Here is a 16264-nt window from a genome sequence, read left to right on the forward strand (position 1 = left end):
AGTGGCAATTGACTATTTTTCTAAATGGGTTGAAGCGACTTCATATGCCCACATCACACAGAACACTTTTCTCAAATTCCTAAGAAATAATATTATCTGCCTGCACGGTCTCCCCCAATGAAGTCGTTACTGACAACGCCAAGAACTTGAATGGTCTAAAGATCCAGAAGTTGTGTGATCAATACAAAATTCGACACCTTCATTCCTCCCCATACCGTCCCCAGATGAATGGAGCGGTGGAAGCCGCGAATAAAAATCTCAAAAGAATAATTCGGAAAATGACGATCACTTATAGGGATTGGCATGATATGCTCCCTTATGCTCTTCATGCATACCGGACCTCCGTAAGAACATCAACTGGGGCAACTCCGTACTCACTGGTCTACGGGATGGAAGCTGTATTGCCTATCGAAGTTGAAATTCCTTCCCTAAGGATTCTGAAGGAATCAGGGATTGATGAGTCAGAATGGATCCAGTCGAGGTTGGATCAATTAAACTTGCTGGATGAAAAGAGGCTAGCAGCAGCATGTCATGGGCAGTTGTACCAGAGAAGAATGGCTAGGGCATTTGACAAAAGTGTTCACCCTCGTGAATTTCAACCCGGGGACCTAATTCTGAAGAAAGTTCTCCCAAATCAAAATGATCCCCGGGGCAAATGGTTACCAACCTACGAGGGACCCTACGTGGTTAAAAAGACATTTTCTGGGGGGGCCTTGATCTTGACCCACATGGACGGCAAAGAATTTCCAAGACCTGTGAATGCTGACACCGTCAAGAGATACTATGCCTAAAAAAAAAAAAAAAAAAGAGTAGGGGTGAAAACCCGAAAGGGCGCTCCTAGCAAAATGTGTGAAAGAAGGCGAAAACCCTCGAAAGGCACTTTCTGTAAAATGAGTGAAGGATGAAAACCCGAACGGGCGTCCTGAAAAAGCGAACTAAAAAAAAATAATCTAGGGGTGAAAACCCGAAAGGGCATCCCAAGAACCAAAAGGGAGAAATAAGGAACGGGGCATGAAACTGAGGAAGGAAATAAACCGTCATGGCATGAGGCTTCAGAGTACTTGAAATAATGGCAGTTAAAAGACTTCAAAGCTAACTACAAGGAATCTGTGAGATCTGTCCTTGTACCCTTCTCCTTTGACACTATACCTTTGTTTCCTAAAACCATAATAAAGTTATATTTTCCTATCTTTTTGCTTTTATCTTTCCTTCTTTAACATTGTCCTTCTTTAATCTTTTATCTAATGCGCTATTAATCATTTAAAATTTTGCTATAAGATTAGGATTTGAAATTGATAACCTCACGTACTTTACTATGAGATTTGCAGGAAATGGCTGGAAAAAAAAAAAAAAAAAAACTATAGGTGAAAACCCGCAAGGGCGCTTCTAGTCAAATGGACGAAGGGAAAGTGAAAACCCGCAAGGGCGCTTTTCGCAAAATAAGAAGAAAGTCAAGGGGCATCCGAAGAAATGAGGTCGTAGGCCAAGTCTTGTAACTCATCCTCCATTAATCATCGGCTTTCGGGATTCTGTTAAGTACACTTCATCGGGGAAGAACTTCTTGTGTCAAGATTAGACTTGCTTTGTAAGTTGATTTTAATTTTCAGCATTAACCTCTGGTTCCTTGATCTAAGTTGATTTTATTTTCCTGCATTTAAATTTTCATGTTATCAACCTCTGGTTCCTTGATCTAAGTTGATTTTAATTTCCCTGCATTTAATTTTCCTGTTATCAACCTCTGGTTCCTTGATCTAAGTTGATTTTAATTTCCTGCATTTAAATTTCCTGTTATCAACCTCTAGTTCCTTGATCTAAGTTGATTTTAATTTCCCTGCATTTAATTTTCCTGTTAACAAACTCTGGTTCCTTGATCTAAGTTGATTTTAATTTCCCTGCATTTAAATTTCCTGTTATCAACCTCTGGTTCCTTGATCTAAGTTGATTTTAATTTCCTGCATTTAAATTTTCTTGTCATCAACCTCTGGTTCCTTGATCTAAGTTGATTTTATTTTCCTGTATTTAAATTTCCTGTCATCAACCTCTGGTTCCTTGATCTAAGTTGATTTTATTTTCCCTGCATTTAAATTTCCTGTCATCAACCTCTGGTTCCTTGATCTAAGTTGATTTTATTTTCCAGCATTTAAATTTCCTGTCATCAATCTCTGGTTCCTTGATCTAAGTTGATTTTATTTTCCTGCATTTAAATTTCCTGTCATCAACCTCTAGTTCCTTGATCTAAGTTGATTTTATTTTCCCTGCATTTAATTTTCCTGTTATCAACCTCTGGTTCCTTGATCTAAGTTGATTTTAATTTCCTGCATTTAAATTTTCTTGTTATCAACCTCTGGTTCCTTGATCTAAGTTGATTTTAATTTCCTGCATTTAATTTTCCTGTTATCAACCTCTGGTTCCTTGATCTAAGTTGATTTTATTTTCCTGCATTTAAATTTCCTGTCATCAACCTCTGGTTCCTTGATCTAAGTTGATTTTATTTTCCCTGCATTTAATTTTCCTGTTATCAACCTCTGGTTCCTTGATCTAAGTTGATTTTAATTTCCTGCATTTAATTTTCCTGTTATCAACCTCTGGTTCCTTGATCTAAGTTGATTTTAATCTCCCTGCATTTAAATTTCCTATTATCAACCTCTAGTTCCTTGATCTAAGTTGATTTTAATTTCCTGCATTTAAATTTCCTATTATCAACCTCTGGTTCCTTGATCTAAGTTGATTTTAATTTCCTGCATTTAATTTTCCTGTTATCAACCTCTGGTTCCTTGATCCAAGTTGATTTTAATTTCCTGCATTTAATTTTTCTGTTATCAACCTCTGGTTCCTTGATCCAAGTTGATTTTAATTTCCCTGCATTTAAATTTCCTGTTATCAACCTCTGGTTCCTTGATCTAAGTTGATTTTAATTTCCTGCATTTAAATTTTCTTGTTATCAACCTCTGGTTTCTTGATCTAAGTTGATTTTAATTTTCTAGCATTTTAATTTCCTGTGACCAACCTCAAGGTTTCGACCCAAGTGGGTTTTAGCCTCCGGACTTTAATTTCAAATTTCAAATTTTAAATCGTCCAAAATATGGGTCTGAATCTTTACATAATTCCTACATGGGAAAATTTTTCCTTTCAATAGAAATTATGTAAAGAGGGGCAGCTGTCGACACCATATTTTGGCCGATCCCCCAAAATTAATAAACTTTGAAGCCGATCCCCAACACAGTCCCCTTTGCCAACCGACCACACTTCCGATCTCCCCTCAAAAGGAATTTAATTAATACCAAGTCTCCAAGTCATTTAAAGCCTCACCGATCCCTCAAACCAATTCTCGAGTCCCCTGATCATTTAATTATATTTCCGATCTTTCTTGTCAAATAAGATTGAACCAACATTAGGCCTTCATGCCACCAGTCTTATTGCCGGTCTCTCATTTAAAAATTTGAGAATGATAAAGGTTTTGACTCGGTTTAAAGATGATCCCGATCTTAAGTATTCAAAGCCAAAATTTTAATTAAGTCCCGTTTCGTAACTGATCTCATGCATATTGTGTTTTCCGATCTCCTATACTTAGATTAATAATCACTTTCAATTGTCATTCTAATATGTTCAAACAATCAAGTGCTCACACAATTTAGAAACTTTTCGATCACAATCAATCATTGAACAAAACGGGAACTTTCATTTCATTTCCAAATTTATACAAGTCATTCGGCTGGGGGATCGCCCCCAGCCTGAACTACATGTTGTTCATTTTCTCTCTCACCTTCAGCCTCCTCTTCGCTATCCTCACCTTCGTCCTCGGGAGCCAGGTTAGCCATCCAGAAGAAATCCTCTTCGGGATAATGCTTCTTGAGCTCAGCCAGGAGATCTCTGTGAGCATTCACATAAGCGCCGGCCACTCCGATCACTATTTCTTCTTCTTTCGCCTTGAGCTCCTCAGCAAGATGAGCGAGTTGAGCAACTTCATCAGCTCGGAGCGCCTGAACTCCCTCGAGAACACGATCTCGCTCGGCCAGAACATGAGCTTGCTCGGCCAGCTTGTCCTCACAGAACTTCATTTGTCCCTCAATTTGAGATATGTAGTCCTGAGCGGACGAAAGTTGGGATCAGAGAAAAGACACCTCATGACCCATTTTCTCGACTTCCTTACCCAGGCGATGAGCCTTCTCCTGGACCATGTGCTGGTTCACCAAACACTCTATGTTCAGGCTCATAGATTTGGTCAAGATGTCATCAAGGTTATCCGGAGACAACCTATCCCGATCTTCTCGAAGGCAGATGGAAGACGCCAAGACCTTAGCAAAACCAGGGTTCTCTCGAACCGTGCGGTTCTTCTCCAATGAGTGAATCAGCACTTGGGCACCGCGGGAGAGAGTCCTTGGGGCAGGCTGGAAAGGACCCCCTTCCGCACTCGGAGCGACTGGAGGAGGTGGAGGCGGCTCTTCTCGGCGAGGAGGAGATCGGACCACTTCTATGACCAGAGGCTCAGAAGGTTGAGACGAGCCTTCCTGTATTTCTCCGAGCTCATGACAAGGCGTTTGAAGCAGCACAGAACGCTTCATCTCCCATACCTTCCGGGAGATCTCCCTCTTTCGCTTTCAACTCTCCTTGGAGGCTTCGCCGCTTGCCATACCTGCACAAAGAAGAGGTCAATGAGATCGCTAAGGTCCAAAGATCTGAGATATGGAAAATACCGATGCCGAGATCAGAGAGCTGAAGCCCGCGATCTTGACCGGTGACCAGCTGCATAGTCCAATGGTGTAGCTCGGCCGTTACTGCATCCAAACAAGAGAACTTCTCCCTGGACACCTGTTCCTTCAACTCTATCACCATTGCACCCTCTTCCCTGTTTAGGGCGATGTGCTTCGTAAGCAAGGGACCCTGATGCAGCCAGCTCCGAGGGAAGCCCTCAAAACCGTCCGGAATTTTGCTCCTCAAGATGAAGAAGCGGTTCTTCCAATTCTTCAAGGAGGAAGGCAGGTCGCTAAAAAGCCCACAATGGGGTTTTGCCTGGAAGAATCAATACTCATCGTCCTTTCGACGAGTTAACCTGTGCAGTTTAGCTAACACCTTAGCTGTAGGTCGGAGCCCCTTAGCTCGGCATAGGCCTCGGAAGGCTACTAAGATCCGCCACGAGTTCGGATGAACTTAGGCGATGCACACTTGCTGATATTTTAAAACTTCTTTAAAAAAGTCGTCAAGAGGGAACCGCAGCCCGGCTTTTAACTGTTCTTCATACACCATGATCATATCGTTCCTCTCAAAGAAGTGATCTGCTCGAAGGTCGCCATGACACCGGATGAGTTCGTACGAATCAAGCCGGATGTTGTACTCCAGGCTGAACGACTGCAGGTTGGTTTCTTGCAAGATTGATGGCAGCTCGTCCATAGGAAGATTTTCCCTCCCCGAAGAAGGCACATGCCTTGATGGTGCTGGTTGTCCCCGAGCTGGAACGGAGACCTTAGGAAGTTCAGGCCGCGCGCTTGGTCCGACTACCTCTACCTCATCGGACGACCACGAGAACTGAATGGAAGGGGGGCTTACTGCTCTCTGACCCTCGACACCGCTCATTTTCAAAGGAAACAGAGAATTTAAACTAAAAGAAAGATCAAAACCCTTACCGGAGCTTGATCGGTGTCGGAGGAACTTGAGAAAACGAGAGAATTTGGAAGTTGTTCGTGAGAGACTGAAAATGACATAAAGGAGCAACTGGCTAACCCCACCCCTATTTATACTCGTCCGAGCATTTAATGCTCACGATGTTCCAGGTAGTGCATCGGATAGCGGGACTCGCCAGCTGTTCTGACACGTCTCACGAATATTTCGGAGATTCCATAAAGAGATCGGTTAACTATTGAGCGGCAGATTAAGGTGTTTTGAATTACGGATCGGATAAGAGTCATTCAAATTAAGAGTCGGATCAGATAAATACTTCAGAGATCGGAAAATAATCAATGCAATAATAATAAAACGACAGTTGTCAAAATAAATTTTATTTTCGAAAAGATCTGATTACATCATTCGGGCGATCTCTAGAGATCGGATTACATTAAAGGTCTAATTACATCATTTGGGCGATCTCTAAAGATCGGATTATATTAAAGATCTGATTACATCATAAGGGCGATCTTTAGAGATCGGTGGAACATCCTATCTAAAAGGCCTACGTCAAAGCCTAGTCTCGTGGCTGAGTCAAAAGATGTGTTTGACCAGGAGACCGGCGGGGGGGACTATGACTCTCATGAGAATGAGAGAGGTCATCATCAAAGTTACCGCTCGAAATCGAGCCGCTGTCGGAACACCCAGTGTGGAGAGGAGCCAGATAAATGCCAAGGAGCAGTCACCGGTGTTAAGGGGGATATTAGCAGTCTTCTCGCCCGAAACCAGTTCGCCGATTATATTGGGCGAACAATTCGAGATCGGCACGATCGAGGTCCTCAATCCAGATCGGTTGATTAGTCCAGTTCTCTCACTGTCATCAGATAAGGTCATCATGATTTTTTGATCACCGGGATCGTAAATTTTCAGGCAAGGAACAAAGAGGACAACCGGAAAAAGATTAAAAGCGGTCATTTTGTCTGGGATTGTTGCTGGAGCAGCTAGAACAAGGAAAATGAGGAGAATGGGGGAGAAAGTCAAGTGAGGTAGGGCTTCCCGGTTGAAGGTATATATATAAGAAAATTTGAGCATTTATTGCAAGCAGAAAATGAAGTGGACGCCTCGAGAATTGAGGGAAATAAATGCTTTGACTGGACCGAACCCGATAAAAAGGAAGATTGGTGTGGTAAAGATCAGTAGAATGGAGACTGGCATGAAAGATCGGAAGAGAGCGTGTCAGGAAAGATCGGAAGAGAGGAACCCGGTATGAGAGATCGAAAAAGGATCACGTTGAAAAGACCGGAAAGGAGGGGAGGTCGGAAGACAAAGAGAATAAGACAGTTCCTGCCGATTATCATCATAATCAAAGTCGAGGTAGTTAAAACGTTGCAGGTGAAATCTCAACCGCACGCCCCAGAATCGCCCGCATTACTGACATGTGCCAGAGTACGTCAGGACAGCGCTGTACATCCTAATCTCCACCGTTGATCTTACTTGTAAGGACGAGCTCAGAGCCCTCGGATCGAAGAAGAAAACGACAAGATCAGTGCCTTTCACTCCTAACCCTCAGATCGCTCTTGACAAGAAATTTTGGGCCGTCAGATTAGAAGAGAGAAAAGGACAAATACTCCGAAAGGGATCCTAGTCGTCCATTCTGATTCTCTTTAATTCCTGAGCCCTTAGATCATGTCCTTCAAAATCTTAACCCTCCATCTCCCCCAAAACAGATCCTGACCCTTCATGGGGAGCACCCGGTTCCTATAAATACCTGCATGAAAAACTGTTTAGGGGGACGAAAAAAGAGAGGGCAGTGACTATAGGGGAAGAACTCTAAAACTTAATTCAGTTTGTTACTCTGTTTTTTTAGTGTTCATAAGAAAAACTTTTGAAACCAATTTTCTAAAGTGTTTTCTTACAAAAGGGATTCTTGAATACTGAAACTCTCTATTTTCAGTTCATTCATTATCCTGTGGTGCTCTCATTTCCAGCTCTTTGTTTTCTTTAGTTCCACTCCCATTGTCCAGGCTCAACCTCATTTAAACTCGGGTATTATTTCGACCCGATTGCATTTTAGCGAAGAATCCTTCGTTCCAAGGCGGACCTTAACCTTCCGGTTACCAACCTGCAGTTCTATTAAGCTTTGTGATTCCATACTTAGTTTAGTAGATTTGGCTCCCTACAGGTGAGTGCTCGTATTGCCATTTTATTAAGTGCTCGTTTTCATTTTACGCATTTCCTTTGTTCTTTTATGTACGTAGTTTTTTTTCTTTTTTTTAAGTTTATATTTTCACTAAAGAATACCAAAAGGTTAATCTCGGGTTTACTTCTTTGTTGATCAGTCCATTCTTTTTGTTAATCTTTGTTATTTATGAATGCAAGTCTTCTAGTCTCGAATAATGTATAAGGGGTCGGATAAAATGTAGGTAACCGTGTCTTAAGGGTCTCTTTAAAATAATAAAAGGTCTAAACAATGAGTTGGAAAATTAGTAAGGCCGATTCACTAGAATAATGCAAAAGACAATTGAGTAAGACGACATAAGGTAGAGTAAAACCGAACTTTAAGATAGATAAATGGGATAGATCGGGTATCAAAAGGTACTGGTAAGGCGACTACATAGGAAGGTCGGAAAATTCGGTTTGGTGTCTCCTGACTAGTTATAAGATACCAATGAATTAAAAGAAGCCTTATTCCGAGCCCCCCTGCATCTTTAAATGCCAAAACCCTTAGTCCTAGGAGTTCGTGACGGGTAGCTGTAATCAAGTTTCGAGAAATCGGAAAAGTCCTTATCCGATCCCTATTAAAATAAAAGAGATCGGAGGAGAGTTCTTATCCGGTTCTCACTTAAAAATTTTAACGAATATTTAAAAAGAGATCAGAAGAGAGTTCTTATCCGGTTCTCACTTAAAAATTTTAATAAACATTTAAAAGGGGATCGGAGGAGAGTTCTTATCCGATTCTCAAGCTTAAAATTTTAATAAATATTTAAAAAAGAGATCCGAGGAGAGTTCTTATCCGATTCTCAAGATTAAAAAATTTATCAAATATTTAAATAGAGATCGGAGGAGAGTTCTTATTCGGTTCTCACTTAAAAATTTTAATAAACATTTAAAAGCGGATCGGAGGAGAGTTCTTATCCGATTCTCAAGCTTAAAATTTTAATAAATATTTAAAAAAGAGATCGGAGGAGAGTTCTTATCCGATTCTCAAGCTTAAAAATTTTATCAAATATTTAAATAGAGATCGGAGGAGAGTTCTTATCCGATTCTCAAGCTTAAAAATTTTAATAAATATTTAAAGGAGATCGGTGGAGAGTTCTTATCCGATTCCCAAATTAAATTTTAACAAATACGTAAGATGATCCCCCCTGAAATAAAATTAACACGCAACAGCAACTCACTAAGGTTGTCTCATTTACTTATGTATCTGGGTGATCCGGATTAGTGAAAAATTAAACATTCCTTTCGGTCAAAAGGATTAACATTTCCATTCAAACCCTCCTAACTATGAAGAACGTGAAGTTAAATCTGCTTACCCTCGTTGAGGGACGAGGTGGGGTGCCTAACACCTTCCCCACCCGTTTACGGACCCCGAATCTAGAATCTCTGTTTTTGAAGTGATTTTATTTTAACTTACTTTCACAAATGGTTTTCTTTAATTTCCCTCAAAATTAAAGTGGCGACTCCTCACTTTTCCCACTTCGGTGAGTGTTCGTCCAGGCGACTGCAAAACCCCTTGCGATAGCCTACCTAGCACATGTGGTGGATAATAGGTAGGCTAAGCCAGATTTGTGTGACATACCCACAGTAAGAGACTTCCCAGATGTGTTCCCTGAAGAATTGCCTGGATTGCCACCAGAAAGGGAAGTCGAATTTGCTATTGAGATACTGCCGGGTACAGCACCAATCTCTATTGCTCCTTATAGGATGGCACCCATAGAATTGAAAGAACTGAAAATCCAGTTATAGGAGTTACTGGATAAGGGGTTCATACGCCCCAGTGTGTCACCATGGGGAGCTCTAGTGCTGTTTGTAAAGAAGAAAGATGGGACTTTGAGGTTATGCATTAACTATTGGCAGTTGAATAAAGTGACTGTGAAGAATAAGTATCTGGTTCCTAGAATTAATGATCTGTTTGATCAGTTAAAGGGAGCAGGAGTATTTTCTAAAATTGATCTCAGATCAGGATATCATCAGTTGAGGGTGAAGGATGCAGATGTGCCAAAGACTGCATTCAGGACCCGATATGGGCATTATGAATTTCTAGTAATGCCCTTTGGCTTAACAAATGCACCAGCAGCATTCATGGACCTTATGAACTGTATCTTCCATCCATGCCTAGATCGATTTGTAGTGGTCTTTATTGATAATATTTTGGTGTATTCCAAGACCAGGGAAGAACATGATGAGCATTTGAGGATTGTTCTGCAAACCCTGAGAGAAAAAAAGCTGTATGCTAAGTTGTCCAAGTGTAACTTTTGGATGAATGAAATTGCATTCCTTGGACACATAGTGTCAGCTGATGGGATTAGGGTGGATCCCAAGAAAATAGAAGCAGTGATGGAATGGAAGCCTCCTAAGAATACAATTGAGGTCAAAAGTTTCTTGGGGCTAGCTGGGTATTACAGAAGATTTATGAAGGGATTTTCCTTAATAGCTGCTCTAATGACCAAGTTGTTACACAAGAATGTCAGATTTGACTGGAATGACAAGTGCCAGACCAGTTTTGAGAAGTTGAAGGCTATGTTAACAGAGGCACCAGTGTTAACACAACCAGTGTCGGGAAAGGACTTTGTGGTCTACAGTGATGCCTCGCATAATGGGTTAGGGTGTGTATTGATGCAAGAGGGGAAGATGGTCGCTTATGCTTCCAGGCAGCTAAGGCCACATGAACAGAATTACCCTACCCATGATCTAGAACTTACAGTAATTATCTTCGCACTAAAGATATGGGGGCATTACTTGTCACACCCCGGCTTAGTGGGCCCCAGCTCAAGCCCCTCTATGGGTGGCCATCTTGCCAGCGTACCCCTCTAGAGGCCGGCGATGTGACTCAAATCGGTACTGTTCGCTTTGGTGGAGTTCAATCCCTTCGCCCTGCAGAGCTAGGATTCGAACCCATATCACCTCACGGATTTGCTTCGCCTCTTACCAATTGGCGCCTTTTTTATTGTCACACCCCGGCTTAGTGGGCCCCAGCTCAAGCCCCTCTATGGGTGGCCATCTTACCGGCGTACCCCTCTAGAGGCCGGCGATGTGACTCAAATTGGTACTGTCCGCTTTGGTGGAGTTCAATCCCTTCGCCCTGCAGAGCTAGGATTCGAACCCTTATCACCTCACGGATTTGCTTTGCCTCTTACCAATTGAGCTATTGTCACATCCCGACTTAGCGGGCCCCAGCTCAAGCCCCTCTCTGCGTGGCCATCTTGCCGGCGTACCCCCCTAGAGGCCGGCGGTGTGACTCACAAGGTACTGTCCGCTTTGGTGGAGTTCAATCCCTTTGCCCTGCAGAGCTAGGATTCGAACCCTTATCACCTCACGGATTTGCTTCGCCTCTTACCAATTGAGCAATTGAGCAGCTCAATTGGTAAGAGGCGAAGCAAATCAGTGAGGTGATAAGGGTTCGAATCCTAGCTCTGCAGGGCGAAGGGATTGAACTCCACCAAAGCGGACAGTACCTTGTGAGTCACACCGCCGGCCTCTAGGGGGGTACGCCGGCAAGATGGCCACCCAGAGAGGGGCTTGAGCTGGGGCCCGCTAAGTCGGGATGTGACATTACTTGTATGGTGAAAAGTGCTACATTGATACAGACCACAAAAGCCTGAAATACTTACCAACCCAGAAGGAGCTCAACCTTAGACAGAGGCGATGGATTGAGTTCCTGAAGGACTATAATTGTGTGATTGACTACCATCCGAGGAAGGCAAATGTAGTTGCTGATGCTTTGAGCAGAAAATCCATCACAGCTTTGAGATCATTAAATGCCCATCTATCCTTGGCTCGAGATGGAGCTATTTTGGCTGAGTTGCAAGTGAGGCCAAACCTGCTACAGCAGATTTTGGATGGGCAGAAGGTAGATGAGAAGTTCATGACTACTATGAGTAAAATCTCAGAAGGGAAGGTAACTAACTATGAGGTGAAAGCAGATGGGTGTCTGTACTACAAAGGAAGAGTATGTGTACCAGATGATGGGGAATTGAAAGCCAATATCCTGAAAGAGGCACACACCAGTGTTTATGCTATGCACCCAGGGAGTACAAAAATGTATCATGATTTGAAGCTTCAGTATTGGTGGCCTGGTATAAAGAAGGATATAGCTGACTATGTGACTAAATGCTTAACATGTTAGCAAGTCAAGGCAGAACATCAAATTCCATCAGGTTTGCTACAGCCTATACGCATACCTGAATAGAAATGGGATCGGGTCACCATGGATTTTGTAAGTAGTCTACCACTCACCCAGAAGAAGCATGATGCAGTATGGGTGATAGTAGATAGATTGACAAAGTCAGCACATTTTCTGTCAGTTAGGACTGACTACGCACTGGAGAAGTTAGCAGAATTATATATCATTGAGATAGTTAAACTGCATGGAATTCCACTTTCCATCATATCTGATCGAGACCCAAGGTTTATATCGAGATTTTGGAAGAAGTTGCATGAATCCATGGGTACACAACTCCACTTCAGCACAGCTTTCCATCCTCAGACGGATGGGCAATCAGAAAGAGTAATCCAGGTAAATAATTGAAACCAAATGAACTAACACAAATATTGAACTCAAATGATAATAATAACATGAAATATATGTAGAACTCCAGTGTGTTGGACTGAATTGGGCGAAGATAAATTGGTAGGGCCAGACCTGGTGAAACAGACTGAGGAGAAAGTAAAGTTAATCAAAGCCAATCTGAAGGTTGCCTTAGACAGATAAATATCCTATGCTGACCTGAACAGAAAAGAAATAGAACATGCAGTTGGCGATAAAGTGCTCCTCAAGGTGTCACCATGGAAAAAAGTACTGAGGTTTAGAAGAAAATGTAAGTTAAGCCCTAGGTTCATTGGCCCATATGAAGTCATTGAATGCGTGGGTCCAGTGGCCTAAAGGCTAGCTTTACCACCAAAGCTGGACAAAATCCACAATGTGTTCCACGTATCTATGCTAAGAAGATACCGCTCAGATCCTTCACTTGTCATCTCCATGGAAGAAATTAAAGTATAACCAGATTTGAGATATGAAGAAGAACCCATACAGATCCTGGCTCGGGAAGTGAAAGAGTTGAAGAATAAGCAGATTCCACTGGTGAAAGTGCTTTGGAGGCACCACAACACCGAGGAGGCAACTTGGGAAAGTGAAGAGACGATGAGGCAATAGTTCCCTCAACTGTTTGCATCAGGTAAATTTCGAGGACAAAATTTAAATTAGAGGGGAAGAGTTGTAACACCCTCCCTGTAGCAACTCCGTACATTCTCTAAGCTTTGGTGACGATGTCGGTCCTGCATACTAAAACGTCCAGAAAAATATTTAAACTAAAGTGAGGAACCATAATTAACTCAAATATTAATAAGAAAAATTTAGGAAAAATTTTAGAAATAAAATACAACCAAATTAAACGAGCCGGTGCCCTAGCAATGGATAACCTAGTGGGAAGTTGCGGTTCTCGCAACTAAGAGCCCTAAACCCGGGAGGAAATTCATAAACTAATTTTTGGGACTCTAGAGAAGGGTCATTGAGGTTTCTATGGTATTAGAATGCTAATAAAATGCTTAGAAAAAATTTTCAATCGGTACAGACAATTTTGGTCTGTTAAGCCAAAGGAAGGGTATTTTGGTCATTTCCCCTTCAGAGGTGATTTTTGGCCGACTTGTCCAATTAAGTAAATAATTATTTTGACATAAAATGTGAATAAATATTGCTAAAAATTTAATTACAAATAAGTAGAAAATAAAAGGAAAGAAAATGAAAGAAAATGGGAATTTTGACATCATTATGATGTCATTAAAATAATTTTAACCAATCACAAGATGACACATGGCTAGCACTCACTTAAAATAAATAAATGGGCAGCAAATGAAAACAAAAAAAATCAGAATTTCCTTATCTTCTTCCCTTTTGCCGAACCATTTCCCATGGTTTCTTCCACCATTTTTCTTCATGAAAAGCTTCATCTTCCATAAATTCTTACCATATTTCCCATAAGCCCCAATACTAAAACCTGTTCTTGGACCTTGCTAGAGTGATTGGGAGCTAAGAAAGTTGAAGAAATTGAAGTTTGGTCAAGAAGGAAAATTGTTAAGTTAAGGTTAGTGCAATTTCTAGACCTTTTCCTTCTTTAATTCTTAGAATTAAGTTAACATGAGATGGAATTTCATGGAAAATGAATGAAACTATGCTTAAATGAAGAACCAAAATTTTAGCCAGTAATGAGAGCTTAGTGGTTTTATTGAATTGAGTTGATTACACATGCCTACTAGTGTGTATTGAATTGTTTATATGCTTTGTATAATTGGATGGTGGTATTTGCATGAGATGTGAAGTGTGGAGGTTAGGGTTTGGACACAAACTTGAGATTTTTGTTCATGTAAGGATGAAAAGAAGTTTTAATAATCAATTAGTGATCATTTGGTTGTGTGTGAACAAGAAATGAAGTGAGTTGAGGCTTGGCATTTATGTATGGGTGAGCTGCCTTGGCTGACCTGCAGGACTGAGCATGAGTCTAGCAGGTTTGGGTAGCTATAAATGGAGTTGTAGAGGTTCAATTGGTGCAAGGCCAATTGGACATGAAACTAGACACATAATGTCACAACTTTAGTGAAGAAATCTTGCCCAGAAAACCAAACCAAGTTGACCTAAAAATTACCCTAATCCGAGTGACCTGCATTCTGCCTGGGCAGAATGATCAAATGAAAAGTGTCTATTCATTTGGTCATAACTTAGTGTAAAAAGGTTCAATTGACCTGAAATTTTATCAGCAGAAAGCTGAGATATAGACCTATAACTTTCATGAAGAAAACTAACCCAAATTTTGACCATAACATGTTTAAAAAGTGACCTACAATCACCAAAAAAACACTATAGATTTGGTCAGCCTAGAAAATCTAGAAAGTTTGCAATCCGGCCAGTTATGGTATTTAGGCCTTAACTTGAGCTACAAAACTCCAAATGGAGTGATTCAAAAAAAGAAATGTAACTAGACACAATAAGGAACAACTTTCATGTTGACAACGTTGCCAAATTCCTACTGTAAAAATGACCAATGGAATAGTAAACACAAGACTTAAAATCTAAAAATTTTAAACAACTAGTACTAAGCTTAGAAATGGTATTGGCAACAACAACTTTAGAATGCAAAATGTGGTATGTTAGGAGTATTAGAACCAATGTACCTATTGCCTATGCAAAAGTCAACATTTTAGTTGACTGATGAAATAAATAGTAAAACCTAAACTTAAATTTCAAGAATCGAAAAGTTTAAAAGTGTAACATGCCCTAGTACACCTAGCAAGATTAGTTTAGATAGGTTGGCATGCCAATAGGGTTCAGTTAGCAGTACTGCACATGGCATTATGCCATTCTGTGATTTCATGGCTTTTAGCCATTCTGACATTGTGATGATACTTGGCCTTGTGCCCAATATTTATTACGGCTCATTAGCTGTTCTGTTGCACACCGGGAGATACATATGTCATCGATGGTGTGACGGCCCGAGGTATTTGATACCCATTGGTAGTTTACCCGTTTATCCTGTGACACCCCTTACCCGACTACAGTGTAGCCGAGCAAGTTATGCCACTCAGTGTGCCGGAGCACTCTATTTTATCTTAATTCATTTTTATCATAGTTTTGAAAATAATTTGTGAAATATAATTCATTTATTGAAATTGTAATTTATTTGAGGTTCCGAAAATTTTAAAGAAAATCCGGCAGAGTACCGGCTAAAAATGGAGAAAACCGTTCTTCGGAACCTGTGAAAAACACTTCCTATATTCTTATTCATTCATCTCAACTCCATTTATCAAAATCTCAATATTTTTCAGTTCACATTCATTTATCAATCATTCATTTCATGTGATAATCATATATATATCACAGATAAACATTCACTTTTTCATTTACAAACACAATTCTCATTATTTACATGAGCATCAAATTACATTTCATAAGTTCATTTACACATGAGAAAATAAGATTAATTACAAAATACCAAAATGACACCTAGTGTCCTACCAATGCAATCAGAGTTTGTGAGGTGACACGGACACTATGCGAAGCTGCAGGATGGACTTACCCAACTGTGATCTACGGCTCTCGATCAAGATCTTCGCACTCACGCGTTGCAAAAGCGACGCGCTAAGCATAAAGCTTTGTGGTGCAAATAATAAAATAGAAAGAAATAATATGCAAATAAAAATCATAATTTCTTAGCCATTGTGTTCATAAGAACTGAATAATTACCAACTTAATGTTTAGTCGAGGGCTAATTACGTTTTATGATATTAACTTCTTCATGCATTTTGTTTATTTATTTTCTTAATTATATTGAGTTTCTTAGTATTCTATCGTAATCATTTCGATATTTAATTTTCGTATTTTCTTTAACAATCAGTTCAATTACGATTATACTTTTCCATGCCCAAGTAACCTATACAAATTGACCTGATGGATCAA

The sequence above is a fragment of the Hevea brasiliensis genome, chromosome 6 (assembly GCF_030052815.1).
Source record: "Hevea brasiliensis isolate MT/VB/25A 57/8 chromosome 6, ASM3005281v1, whole genome shotgun sequence".
In the NCBI taxonomy this organism is placed as follows: Eukaryota; Viridiplantae; Streptophyta; class Magnoliopsida; order Malpighiales; family Euphorbiaceae; genus Hevea; species Hevea brasiliensis.